This window comes from Lygodium microphyllum, chromosome 1 (assembly GCF_053477565.2).
Source record: "Lygodium microphyllum isolate KBCC chromosome 1, Lygodium_microphyllum_v1.1.10, whole genome shotgun sequence".
Classification (NCBI taxonomy): Eukaryota; Viridiplantae; Streptophyta; class Polypodiopsida; order Schizaeales; family Lygodiaceae; genus Lygodium; species Lygodium microphyllum.
The window spans coordinates 51,624,436-51,638,447 of record NC_141135.1 but is presented as its reverse complement, the minus strand read 5'-3'; positions in this window follow the sequence as shown (position 1 = coordinate 51,638,447).

Genomic DNA, 14,012 nt, shown 5'->3' with positions numbered 1-14,012 from the left:
GTTATGGTTGATAATGCTTCTATTTTGCCGCAGGTAGAGAAGAGGGTTCAGCCTATGCATTATGCTGAAATTGATGAGCCTGTTTTGATACCGCGTAGTCACTTTTCACGGAGCCATTGGGCTAGGGCAACTACAGAGACGATGGTAAAGATTGGAGAGAAACATGTGCCTTATGTTGCATTGGTTGATCATGGTTCAGAGATTAATCTCATAGTTCATGGAGTTTATGAGAGTAACAGATGGCCTATGGATATAGAGCATGGGTAGCGTATGAGAGCCGCCAATAACACTGTAGGTGATTTGTATGCTGCTTGCCCTAGTGTCAGGGTTTCTATTGGTGATGTAGAGGAGGATTTTCATTTCTTTGTGCAGGATTCATGCTCCTATCCCATAATTCTTGGTTAGCCATTCATTACAGAGATGTGCATGGAAACAAAGGTCATGGATGATGGATCTGCTTATGCACGGATTCGCAGTAAAGATGGTATGAGAGCACTTCAGTTTATGACTGTATGTGTGAACCATGTTAGAAACAGGGATACTCTCAGAGATGCACCCTTACCCACTGTGAGGGATTCGGGTTTTCATTAGGTACCGCCATTTCACGAGACGACGGTGGTACAGAGGAGAGGAGATTGGAGTTTTCGCCTCTTGGCAGCAGCAGTGTTTTCTCCTCCGGTTATGTTGGGATTTCAGCAAACAGTTTGATGAGCTATCAGAAGACTTCTAGGTTGCCTAGAGCTGCCAGGCAGTATATATGCAGGAAGGAGAAAATTTTGAAAAATGCAGGAATTTTGGAGGATGATGAGCACATAGATGGTATGTATGACAGTGTGATTTATGCAGATACGATGACAGAGATGGGTGATATGCTGAAAACTGATATGCTGAATTGTCATGGTAATGTATTAGTGCAGTCCCTGGACATGTTTCATGAAATTGCAGATTTTATGTCAGAGATTGAGTCAGAGGCTGAGGTAACTCAGCAAAGAGTGTTGAGTGCTGAAGAAATTCAGCAAACAGAGTTTCCAGCTGGTTATGATCAGCTTTCAGAGAGACAGAGGGCTGAAAATTTTCAGCCAACAGAGTTTACTGCTGAAATATTTCAGCATTCAGAGTTTGGGGCTGTTCCTATGCAGTCCATAGAGCAGAGGGCTGAGAATATTCAGCCATTGGAGTGCAGAATTGCTGATTTACAGCAAGGTTTATGTAATGCAGAAGAGCATAATGAAGCCAGGGTTGACACGAAATACAAAACTGTGGATAAGAAGGTGAAGCCGGTTGCTGTACCGCTTCCATCTGACAGTGATCAGAAAATAGAGAGGGCTGTAAACAACAAATTTTGAGGAATCTGGAGCATATTGGTCATAAATTTTCAGCTGAGACACTTGCTGAATTGAAAATTGGAAATGGTGATTTCTTGTTACCCATAGAGAAGCAATGCTTTCAGGATATGCTTGAGCGTCATGGAAGGGGATTTGCTTTTGTCCCACATGAGATTGGATGTGTGAATCCTGATATTGTTGCTCCTATGGTCATTTTTACTATTCCTCATATCCCATGGAATCTTCGACCTATTCCAGTGCCTAAAGCACACTTGCCAAAGCTGATTGATTTATTGAATGAGAAAATCAGGATGGGAATCCTTGAGCCTTCATCTGCACCATACTCAAACAGGTGGTTTACAGTTCCAAAGAAGAATGGTACTCTTCGATTTATTCAGGATATGCAGCCAGTGAACAGAGTTACTATCAGGAATGTTGGTATAGATCCAGTTGTGGATGAGTTTGCAGAGGCATTTGCTGGACGTGCCATCTATTCTTTGGGTGATTTGTATTTAGGTTATGATCAGTTTCAGCTGGCTTTGGAAAGCAGGGACATAACCACCATGAGAACTCCTATTGGGCTTGTCAGGATGTGTACCTTGCCTCAAGGTGCCACTAATTCTGTTGCGCATATGATGAATGCCATGCATAAGGTCCTTCGTGATTACATACCTCAGCTTACTATGCCTTTCTTGGATGATGTGCCCATTAAGGGGTGTGCAGAAGAAGAGAAGAATGAGAGCCTAAATGAGGAGGGATGCAGATACTTTGTGGCTGATCATATTTCAGCATGTGAGAAGATTTTAGCCAGGTTAGAAGAAGTGAACTTGACACTTTCAGGGCAAAAATCTGTTTTTGGAGTGAATGAGGTTGTTATTGTAGGGCATATGTGTGGATATTATGGCAGGAAACCCTCACCTGATAAGGTGAATGCTATAGGCAAGATTGCAGAGTATTGTTCTACCACTTCTGAGGTACGGAGATTCATTGGTGCTTGTGTGTTCTATATGATTTGGATACCTCATTTTGCACACATAGCAGATTGTTTGTATCAGCTGCTTCGAAAGGGGCAGAAATTCTATTGGGATGAGAGCCACACTAGAGCCATGCGGAAATTGAAGAAGTTATTGCAGAATGCTCCTACTCTCAGAAAAGCGGATTATAATTGTGATAGGCCTATTGTATTGACAGTTGACACTAGTCCAATTGGCATAGGTTGGGCTGTGGGTCAAGATGATGCAGATGGAAATAGGTATGCTATTCGGTTTGGGGCGAAAGTCCTAAACGAGAGATAGAGGAGATATCCGCAAATCAAGAGGGAGTTATTGGGGATTGTCACGGCTCTCAAATGTGACAAGGAGTACTTTATTGGAGCTTCAGTTGTGGTAGAGACAGATTGCTTGCCATTGATTGGTATGATCACGAGTTGCTCTACTCCGGATATAGCTATGTTGAGATGGATTGCATACATCAAGTCATTAAATCCGGAATTTAGACACATAGCAGGAAAGGATAACCCAGTGGCAGATATGTTGTCTAGAGCCAGATATGATGATGAGGAGACTCTACTTGCAGAAGAGGATGATGCAAAAATTTCAGCCACTATGGTTGATCATGTTTGTCATGTTTATGATATTGTGGCTTTCACAGAAGAACTCTATGTTGGAGATTGGTTGCAGATTGGCAGGTACCTTAGTACACTAAGCAAAAGAGATGAATGGACAGATGAAGAGTTCAAGAAGATCAGAAGGAAAGCCTATGGTTATTTTCTCAAGGACGGATTTCTTTGGAAGCATCCAAAGAAAAGAGGCGGATTACCTTTGCGGGTTGTCTGCGATAGAGAGACACAGTTACAGGTGATGAGGGAGTTTCATGAGAGTCCTTGGGCCGGTCATAGAGGAGTATGGGCTACTTATGAGAAAATCAAGGAGAAATATTGGTGGAAAGGCATGTACAGAGATGTTTCTCACTTTGTGGAGACTTGCAGAGACTGCCAGATGTATTCAGTAGTGCATCATAGAGATGAGCTTCATCCGACCTATCCGCTATGCATTCATTATAAGTGGGTAGTTGATTTGGTTACCATGCCTATGGGTCTATGGCAGATGAGATACATTGTTTTGGCTAGAGAGAATCTTACCAATCATGTTGAGGGCAGATCTTTGAGAACGAAGACCACTAGTGCAGTGTGTAAGTTCTTATTGGAGGAAAGTTTCTGCAGGTATGGTTGTGTGGGTAAGATCACTGCGGATCGTGGTGAATTGGATGCAGATGAAGCTAGGGAGTTTTTCTCTCAGCTAGGAATCAAGATGGCTCTAACCACAGCATATAATCCAGAGGGAAATGGAAAGAGTGAAAGAGGGCATCCACCGATAGTGAAAGCATTAGCCAAAGCATGCAAAGGACGGATTGGAGAATGGCCAAGACTTCTACAATTTTCTTTATGGGCTGATCGTACGACTCATAGTGTTACTATAGGATATATGCCTGCAGAGTTGATGTATGGTCAGAAACCTGTTATGCCGATTGAGACTTGTGCTTTGACTTGGTCAGTTTTACCTTGGCAGGAGGATTTGACGAGAGAGGAGCTCTTAGCTCTTCGGATTCGACAGTTGGAGAGGAGACCTGAGGATATTCAGCTAGCTATTGACAGGTTGAAAGTTGCTAGACTAAGGAACAAGGACAAGTTTGATAACAGGCATCGCTTGCGGCCTAGAGCAATAGAAGAGGGAGATTGGGTATTGGTCTTTGATAGCAGCCTTGAAAATCAGCATACTGCACTTCGAAAGATGGTGAAAAGATGGTTTGGGCCGTATATAGTCAGACATGTCTTTGATAATGCAACATATGAGCTGACAGAATTGGATGGAACAGTGCTTAGAGTGCCTATTGTTGGAAAACGAATCAAGATTTTCAAGAAAAGAGATGATGAGGATTATGCATGGAAGAATTTTCAAGAGAAGAGCAACGACAAGAAACTCTAATGGAAGAGACAGATGATATGGCTGATAATCTTGTTGATCTACCGGAAATGCATAACGAAGAGATTGATTTGTTTGTGGATCTTGATGATAATCATCATGGGTAGTTGGCCCATCCGGAGGATACGCAGGATTTGAGGGGGTGGATGTCGTATTGTTGCGCATTCGAGGTGTGAAAACCACCCGAAAGTTGTGTGTGCGATTTAATACTTTATGCATACTTAGTTGTTGTGATTACATTTATTCTCTGCGTATGAGTATAGATGCTCACATGAAGGGCTTCACTTCAGATGCTTTTGTTAATAGCACACTTATTAGTATCTATGGTAAATGTGGCGCTTGTAGCCCCCTGGTGGGCAACTCTCTTATGGATATGTATGGGAAATTTGGCTCCCTTGCGGAAGCGCATCATGTTTTCAACAACTTACCCATTCGTGATGCAGTCTCTTGGACTGCCCTCATTACACGCTACTCCGAACATGGTTTTGGTGAGGAAGTGCTCACATGTTTCAAGCTTATGCAACAAGGGGGTGTGTCTGCAGATGCCGTAACTTATGTTCTTTGCTTGAAAGCATGTGGTAGTGTAGGACCACTGGACACAGGTCAGAAGATACATTCAGAAGTAGCTCAAAAAGGATTGGAGAGTGAGCTTTATGTTGGAAACAAACTGGTAGACATGTATGGCAGAAGTGGCTTACTTGCTGAAGCACACCGTGTCTTTGACATGCTGCCAGCTCATGATGTAATCTCATGGAATGCATACATTTCAGGATACGCTGAACTTAGAGCTTGGGGGATTTTTTCTGGGACTGGTGGATCTGGCATACGACATTTTTGGATGAGGATTCAGAGGGTCTAAAAAAGGAAGAAAAGCAAAAGGCTAATTTTGGGAGGGAAAAAGCAGATTCGAAAAAAGATGAGAGATTGAATTGGGGGAAAGAGGAAAAGGAACGCAGGGGAATCAAAGAGAAAAATAGCTAGAGAGGAAGGGGAATCATCGGAAAAAAAAAACTCTGCAATTTGGGGGCACGGGGGAGGATTGGAAGAGAAACAGTGACGAGGAGGAAGGGAGCTTAGAGGAAAAACAGGGGAGTGCTCTGCAATCAGGGAATAAGGTGGAGCACGGTGGCAGAGAAGCAGGCGTTTGTGGACATTGTCATCCCAACAGTGCGCGAGCTTTGTCTCAAACCGGTCTGGAGTTTATTCGCGCAGGCATGCCGCCATTGTGGCACGTGCGGGCACTATGATATGGAGTGCCCCAAGCCTGCAAAGGAGGAGGAACCGAAACCACACGCACAAGGGAAAGCATCTTCGGCAGCAATCGCCAAGGCAAAGCAGGTTCAAAGCAAAATAAGAAAAATCTGCATCAACTAGAAGAGGAGGACAACTGCTGGCAAGTTGCCAGTAATCGGAAAGGTATACAAGTCCCTGCAAAGACACTCAACCCAATCCCTCAAAGCACAGTTGACAACCCTCCCTCGATCAAAAACTTCTGGAACAAGATTTCCATACCTAAAAATAGTCATTATCGAGCCGACGTGTTCGTAGCTCTCAATGAAGTTCTGATTAATCATCTGGATATGTAGCATCCATGAATGGATGCAAAGCTGCAGTTGGCTATTAGCAGAGACAATGCGGGTAGGTTTGATAGCAGTATTCAATCTTGGGCTCATTGCCCGATTTAGCAATGGGAAACGCACATAGAACACGCCCACCACGAATTGGAAAGGGAAAAGAGTGCTCTGTAATCTGGGAAGGAGGGGAGAAACAGAGAAGATGACGGGAGGGAATTGCTCTACTGGTGACAAAGCACAGAGAAGATGACAGAGGAAATCCAGAAATCTACAACGAAGCATCGACGACAGAAGATGATTCAATGAAGAAGCTAAGATCCGATGTCGGCAGAAAAATCAGACAGGAAAAGTTTGATAGGCCGTCGGCTGCTGTCATATTCCCATTGTAAGGTCAACAATCAATCCCGTCTAATAAAATAAAAACATGAGTCCTGAAGGCGAGAAACATAGCAGTGAAGCAGCCGTATCTGAAGAAAACGGGGATAAAAACCCAGAGGAGTAGGTTTGGTATTGAAGAACGAAGATTAATGGTGATGAACTTCAGCGAACATAATACTTGACAGAGAATGATTCTAGCCCGCAGGACAACTATGGTGAATCATACCGACTCTGCAGCTCGCAGCAACCATGGGACTAACCCTTAGAACCTGGTTGAGAAGATTCTTCGCTCTAAAATCTACCAGAATACTTATTGGAAGAAACAGTGCTTCGGCCTTACAACTGAAACATTGGTTGATAAACCGATGGAATTAATGATAAATCAATGGAGCTAGACCATTTGTGTGGGACTGGTTAAGTTACATCAGGGTCTGTTATTACCCATGGCATATTTGCCCTTCGTACATGGATTCAGAAACTGATTTGACCAGAGCTTTATCATCAGCATCAAACACGGGAAAAATCTCAGCACAATTCAACACCCAGGAGCAGGAATCATCTAGCTGAGGATGAAGAGTCAGCTATTAAACTTTTCCATTCTATCTACTCCGTTACCAAAGCATATTGATTATTCTGACAGCAATGCTGAAAAAGGGAGATACACATGATACATATTATCAGAATTCTTCTATGTTGTTGAAGATAGTTTATTCAATATAAAAACAAAATTCTATATGTTCATGTACATTTTTTATCTTCCCAACTGATCAACATCACAAGAAGTATTTGTTGTCATAACAGATTTGACTTCGTTTTCTTACTTGATTGTCTTTCCTGAAATTTATCAAGGTCTTCTGAAGACGCGACTTTGCTTTCATAAATCCTTCGACACCGGCCTATCCCATTTTGTGGCTCTCTCATTGCCACTCATTCCTCGTTATCTTTTCTTGTGTGATGAGTTCTTAACCTCTTATAGCAAGCAGTTTAGTCATGTTTGTGATACACTCTCTTGATGACATCTCAAGGATCAGAAAAGTCTTTGTCTCTTCCCTACCATGGGGAGACTTTTACAATAGCGTGCAAGCTCTTTTCCAATGCAAAAATTATGAAGCTTTTGTAGACATAGACTAAGGAATTATTGGATACTAAACATGCCAGCATTACATCTAGTGTTTGTGTTTCTATGATCTCTTATCCCTTTTGGAAATAGTTGTGTTAGCTCCTTCAGGATAGGTCCATGCCTGCCAAGACTCCATCTAATTATATGCCCAAGGAATTATTCACAGCTTCCATATGGTACTTAATTGGTTTAGCAGTGAATAATAGCCTGTGTTTAGCAGTTGTACTCTTCTTTCTAGGAGAAGCTGCAGCAATCTAAGGAGAAGTTAGGGTCTTTGATGGGTTCATATCTATGGTGGAGTGGTCTTGGTTAGTCGAGATCTTTTCTCATAAAAATTACGTTAGTAAATATAACCCTATATTAGGGAATTTAGAACTTTCCATGCACTTTGGAAATCCCCAATACCTTTATTATTTGGCCACATGTTCAAACCTTATTATCTTACTTGAAGGTGGAGTCTACCCTAAATATTATATAAGTTATCTTTCCATCACTTATTTGAAATTGGGACTTGAAATTTTTTCAAATTCTCTATTATGGTATTTCAAGAAAAACAAATGGCTACTAGATATTAGGAAGAACTTGACTTGCATCATTTTAGGGGACCAGAATGGGATTTTTCCTTACTACGCGGGGGTAGAGGAACCAACACGTTATACTCCCCTTCGTCTCCCATTCTTTTTCAACCAACTCCAATGCAAGTCCGCCTTAGTTTGATTGATCCTATGGAAGTGAGAACTAGCAATACTAATGCTAGTTGACCAATATGTGACTTGACCAATGTTAGGAACCCAAAACTCAAGTTGATCCTCATTGGAACAACCAAAAACTTCAACTATAGGGTAAACTCAAGCAAGCCTAGACAACAAACTCTGAGTTATTCCACAAAGTCTTGAATGGCATTGTCTAGGATATCTCTTGATGGACTAATAAGAAATTGCTAAAGAGGAAACGGCTCCAGCATGCACGTTACAATTGGTATCAGAGCCAACGTTAATATAGGATATGATGCAATTATAAAAAGTAGTAAAGGTTTCTAATTATAACTTAAGATATCTTTTCCTTAAGTTGTGAATTTCTCTCTTTGTTAATATATGCTTTTGATTTCTGGCAGAAGGACAAACCTTGGGAACGATTCTTGATTTTCCAAGTCATGTTTATGTTAGCCATACACGCATCTAGTTTCAGCTGGAGAAACCAAATGATGCGAATATTAGATCAGATAAACAATCCTTTGCTATTGTATTGTGAAAGAGGATGGATATTAAGCAGAGGGTACTATTACATTGATGTAAACCATCTTGCTTACCTCCATAACAATTTAAAGAGGATGAAATGGATGGAAACACTTAAAGTTGCTAAGATTTATCTATTCTATGAGGCCAGAGTAAACTCAAATATATTCACCAAAGGGTGACAAGCCAAATTAAACTAGTATATCTACCAAGAGGTCACAAATGTTATACTGATTGACGGAGTGATGGTTGTAGGTTGCTCTAGTCATCATAACTACAAAAAAAGATGGATTATTTAATCTTCTCCTAAAATATATATTTTTGAATATTCATTTTTGAAACCCTAATTATTATTTAATAGATGTGTCACATTGCCATGCCTAGACTATAACAAGGAATCCTCTTCCAAGAATAATATAAGCCTTTGATCTACTTAAATAATGTATTCCCTTCCTATTGATGTAAGGAATCACTTATGTCCATCTATTGTAATCACATCTGGTTGTCACCTTAGTAACTGAGAATAATGAAAAAATATTATCAGTTTTTTTAGACTTTTTCAAAAAAATTTAAGAAGTCTAGATTGGTTAAATCCTAGTGAAAATAGGTTATCACAAACTAATAGTAATTTATTTCAAGGTAAAAAATAAAAAAAAAATCTTTGTATTTCAGACCATGTGTATATCCCCCATGCATTTGTTGAATGGCGAAATAATTCTACGACTATCTTAGAGAGGATGTACAGTCCTTATCCCTCCTATCTAGAATAGCATTGGGGTAAATATAAATTGTTACATTGAAGCCTATCATCTTAACTATATGAAGATCAACCTTAGGTGAAATCCAATGGTGGATGGAGAGTGTAAAGCTTGTTGAACTATTTCTCTTCAATGAATTTGAATAGAACCCCATTTTTCATATTAATGGCTGATCAGATCGCCAAAATCATTACGTATATGAAAAAATAACTAAGTCTTTCCCAATCAATAGAATTGCTATTTTAGGGAGTGACCCTCATCATAACTACTACAAAGAAGGATATCTAGACCTTTCCACTAAATATCAAAATGTGGATATACATGCCATAACTCAAACCGATAAGATCTGTTGAGCTACTCGAGATCCACAAATAAGCCGAAAGATAGAAACAAGTTTGAGCCTAATTTAAATCTTATTTTGATGTACAAACCATGATTATTATCAAGAAGACTAAATAATACATACTTCTTTTCCAAGATCAATAAGATCAATTCACCAAGTTAACATATTTCTTGAATATTATTACCAAAGAAAAATTTAATCATGAAATTTGTTTAAATTCCTAGGATGTTACTTTAAACCTCAATATCATAGAAGCTCAAGAGAAAAAAATTATTCTCGAGTAGTACAAGCCATCAAGATTTGATGGTAAGGGAAAGGATACTCGTAAACTGAGGTAGAAACATGGATAGAATCTATGGAAGATTATTTCATTGTTACAGGGACTACACCATCAAATCAAGCAATGATCACAAAACTAAAACTGACAAGAGATGCATGTCTTTGGTGGAAACAATTGTGTAAGAACCAAGGAATGTTCAAAATTGCTATCACCTTGGGATAGGCTTAAGGATGTTGTGCGTGGGAGATACCTTCCACCCGCATGTTGAGCCTAGAGAATTAATGAATTTTTCAATTTGAAGCAACTAAACTCGAAGTTTGTAACACTTCTAAAATATGCACCATCGATGGATATTTCACAAAAAGTATCCAAATTTTGCAATGGTCTAGAATCCACCCCTGAATACATGCCTTGAGTCAATGCGACCATCAGATTTACTAGACGCATTGATTTGAGCATGGCCCCAATAGTCAAGAGATGGCGCAAAGGCCAAGAAATACTAAATTTGGAATAAAGACTACTAGAATAAGGGCAACTCCCAAGGCTATGTGAAAAGAGCCCAAGGGCATTATTAGCCAGACAAGTATATACCCACTAGAAAAGACAATGAGACTCCAAGGTGCTTTTACGTCAAGGAACTAGGAAACTTCAAGAGACAAGCTCAAAGCTTCACCCAAACAACCACTAAGGGCAGTTTTGACGGTAGAACCAAGCTGTAGGGGCAAAGTTGTTGGATTAACCCTAAAGTATATCAGTGATAATAAAGATCCTATGATGCAAGCTAATATGGAAAGAGCAAGAGTACATGCCACTCTCAACAAGAAGGGTCTGAATCATGAATTCTCAGTGATCCAAATACCAACAAGTTATCAAGGTAAAACCTTCCAAATTTTAATTAATTGTGAGAGTACCCATTCTTTCATATCACCAAGATATGTGAAAAAGCTAGTCCTAAGCACTACTCTTGCACCTAGATTGCTTATGGAGCTAGCAAATGGTAAAGAAGTTTTTCCAACACAACAGACTAGCAAGGTAGATTTTAGTCTAGGTGGCAATTCTTCCAAAATGAGTTTCTAAATTATGAATCTCAGAGCTTATGAATGCCTGCTAGGTATGGATTGGTTAATTCCAAAAAATGCCCATATTCATTTTGCAGAAAGGGTCAAATTACATTTCAAAACTTAGAAGGAGAACAAGTAACCACTCAAGAAGAAGCAAGAAACCCTAAAGTTCAACTAGCTAAAGCTTCACGAATAGTGAAAAGACTAAAGAAAGGATTATCCATCTATCTAATTAAACTCAACAAGGCTGAGCACCATAATGAAGCCAAGGGACCAATCATCTTGGCTAAAAGATTATACATAAGTTTTTTCGAAAGAATTGATAGAGCTTCCCCCGATAAGAGAGGTAGATCATGAGATCCAACTCATTCCAAGCGTTGCTCCTAACTATAGCCAAGCAACCCTACTAGATGTCAATTCTTGAAGCCATTGATCTAAAAGAATAACTCAAATAATTATTAGACCAAGGATACCTTTGGCCCAATAATTCACCATGGGGAGCCCCGGTACTATTTTAGAAAAAGAAAGATGAAGAAATATTTCACCTTTGTATTGATTACCATGGGTTGAACTAGGTGATAGTGAAATTTAAATATCCAATCCCAAGGATAGATGAGTTGCTTGATTGACTCCAAGGAGCAAAGAATAAAAAGATTAACCTCAGATCAAGCTACTATCAAATAAGAATCAAGGAGGAAGACATCCCCAAAACTGCCTTTAACACAATGTATGGTCATTATGAACTTATTGTGATTATCAAATAAGAATAAAGGAGGAAGACCTTCAACAGATTGATGCAATACATTTTCAGACCTTATCTTGATGATTTCGTCCTTGTCTTCTTCAATGATATCCTAGCATATTTCGAGAATGAAGAAGACCATGAACCACAATTGGAAATAGTTCTTGAAACAATGAGCACTCACAAGCCGTATACTAAAAAGAAGAAATGTGCTTTCTTCAAAAAGCAGGTTGAATATCTAGGGTTCATATGGCATTTTAATGGATCTAGCCAAGGTCAAAGACATACAAGCTGATTGGCCACCTCCAACAACATCCAAATAAGTATGAAGCTTTCCAGGGCCAACGGGCTGGTATAGAGTCTTCATCAAAGACTATGCCTCGATCGTTGCAACTCTCATTGACCTACTAAAAAAGCAAGTCACCATTATGTGGACATCTATCAAACAATCTAGCTTTGAAAAGCTTAAGCATAGTTTGGTAACCACCCCTATTTTAAGGATACCTGGCATAGCAAGAAGTTTGAAGTAAGTCATAACGGATGCAAGATCTCTTGCATTGGGATGTGTGCTTATGCAATAAGGACATCCAATAGCCTATGTTTCAAGGAAATTAAAGATCAATGAAAGGAACTATGCCACGTATGATCTAGAATTAATTGCTCTAATTTATGCCTTCAAGTTATGGAGACATTATCTACTTGGTAACAAGTTTTCCTTAGTCATTGATCACAAAAGCCCGAAGTAAGATTTCACTCAATCAGACCTCAATATGAGGCAACGCACTGATGGATCGAAATTTTGTAGAAATTTGATTTTGAGATCAAATATAGACTAGGTAAGTAGAATGTAGTTGCAAATGCCTTAAGCCGTAAATCATTTCTCAATACTTTAATCTCGGAAGAACCATCTAGGGTAGAAACTCTTGCTACAATGATTTCAATGCCCAATAATCCTATCATAGAAATGGCTAAAGAAGAAGTAATGAAGGATCCAAGCTATCAGAGAATGCTAAGACAAATCCCCATTAAGGATATAAATCCAAAACTCAAGTCTAAGTATCAAGATTTTTAAATGAGGAGCTTGTGTATTTCAAGACAAGGCTTTGTATTCGTGAAAGTTAAGAACTCAATAAGAAAATACTTTGGGAAGCTCATGATTCTGTGTTTTCAAGTCATCTTGGATACACGAAGACTCTTAATGGAGGTCTGAAAAAGCTTCTATTAGGAGAGACTGAAGGGTGATGTACTTAAGTATGTTACCAAATGCTTAAACTGCCAACAATGAATTAAAGCGAAACATGTCAAGTTTCCATGCAACCACTCAAGCCACTTGACATCCCTCAAATGAAATGGGAATATATCAGCATGGACTAATTCATAGTTGGATTATCCCTAGTACAAGGAGGGTATAACTCAATTATGGTAGTCATTGATATGTTGACAAAGGTTACAGTACACCTTATTCCTGTAAAAACCAATTACAAGGCTTCTGATATCTCCAAAATTTTCATCATGAAATTTTTAGATCACATGGATTCTCCGTGGATTACCCTAGAGAATCATTAGTGATCATGATTCTCTATTCACATCAAACTTTTGGAAGATTTTTTTTGAATCTCTAGGAACTCAACTTTGCTTCAGTACTGCCTACCATCCCCAAATTGACGGTCAAATGAAGTGGGTTAATCAAGTCATTGAAGATTTACTTAGAGCTTATTGTAATAAGAAACCTAAGCAGTGGATCCAATACCTACCATTAGTTGAATTTGCCTACAATGCATCATATCATCAAAGTATTCAAATGACTCCTCTCTAGGCATTGTATGGGCAAGGTTGTCTTACACCACTAAGTTTTTCTGATCCTACCCTATGGGTGGAACTATATAAGAAATGCTTGAAGAAATGGATCTACAAACAAAGGCCTACAAGGTAAGATATTCAAGCTGTCAAGGATCGAAATAAAGCATATGCAGATCAACGAAGACAAGAATGCATTTTCAAAGAAAGTGACATGGTTTTTATTTGAGTTTTCCCAAATAAAAGTTCCTTATCTATGGGGGAATTCAAGAAGCTAAGTCCCAGATATTGTGGACGATATAAGGTGCTAAAATTTTTAGGACCTAATGCTTATAAGCTGTAACTCCTTGGCAACTTCAGAGTGCATAATGTATTCCATGCCAAACGATTGAAAGCCTATGTTCCTAACCTTGATCAT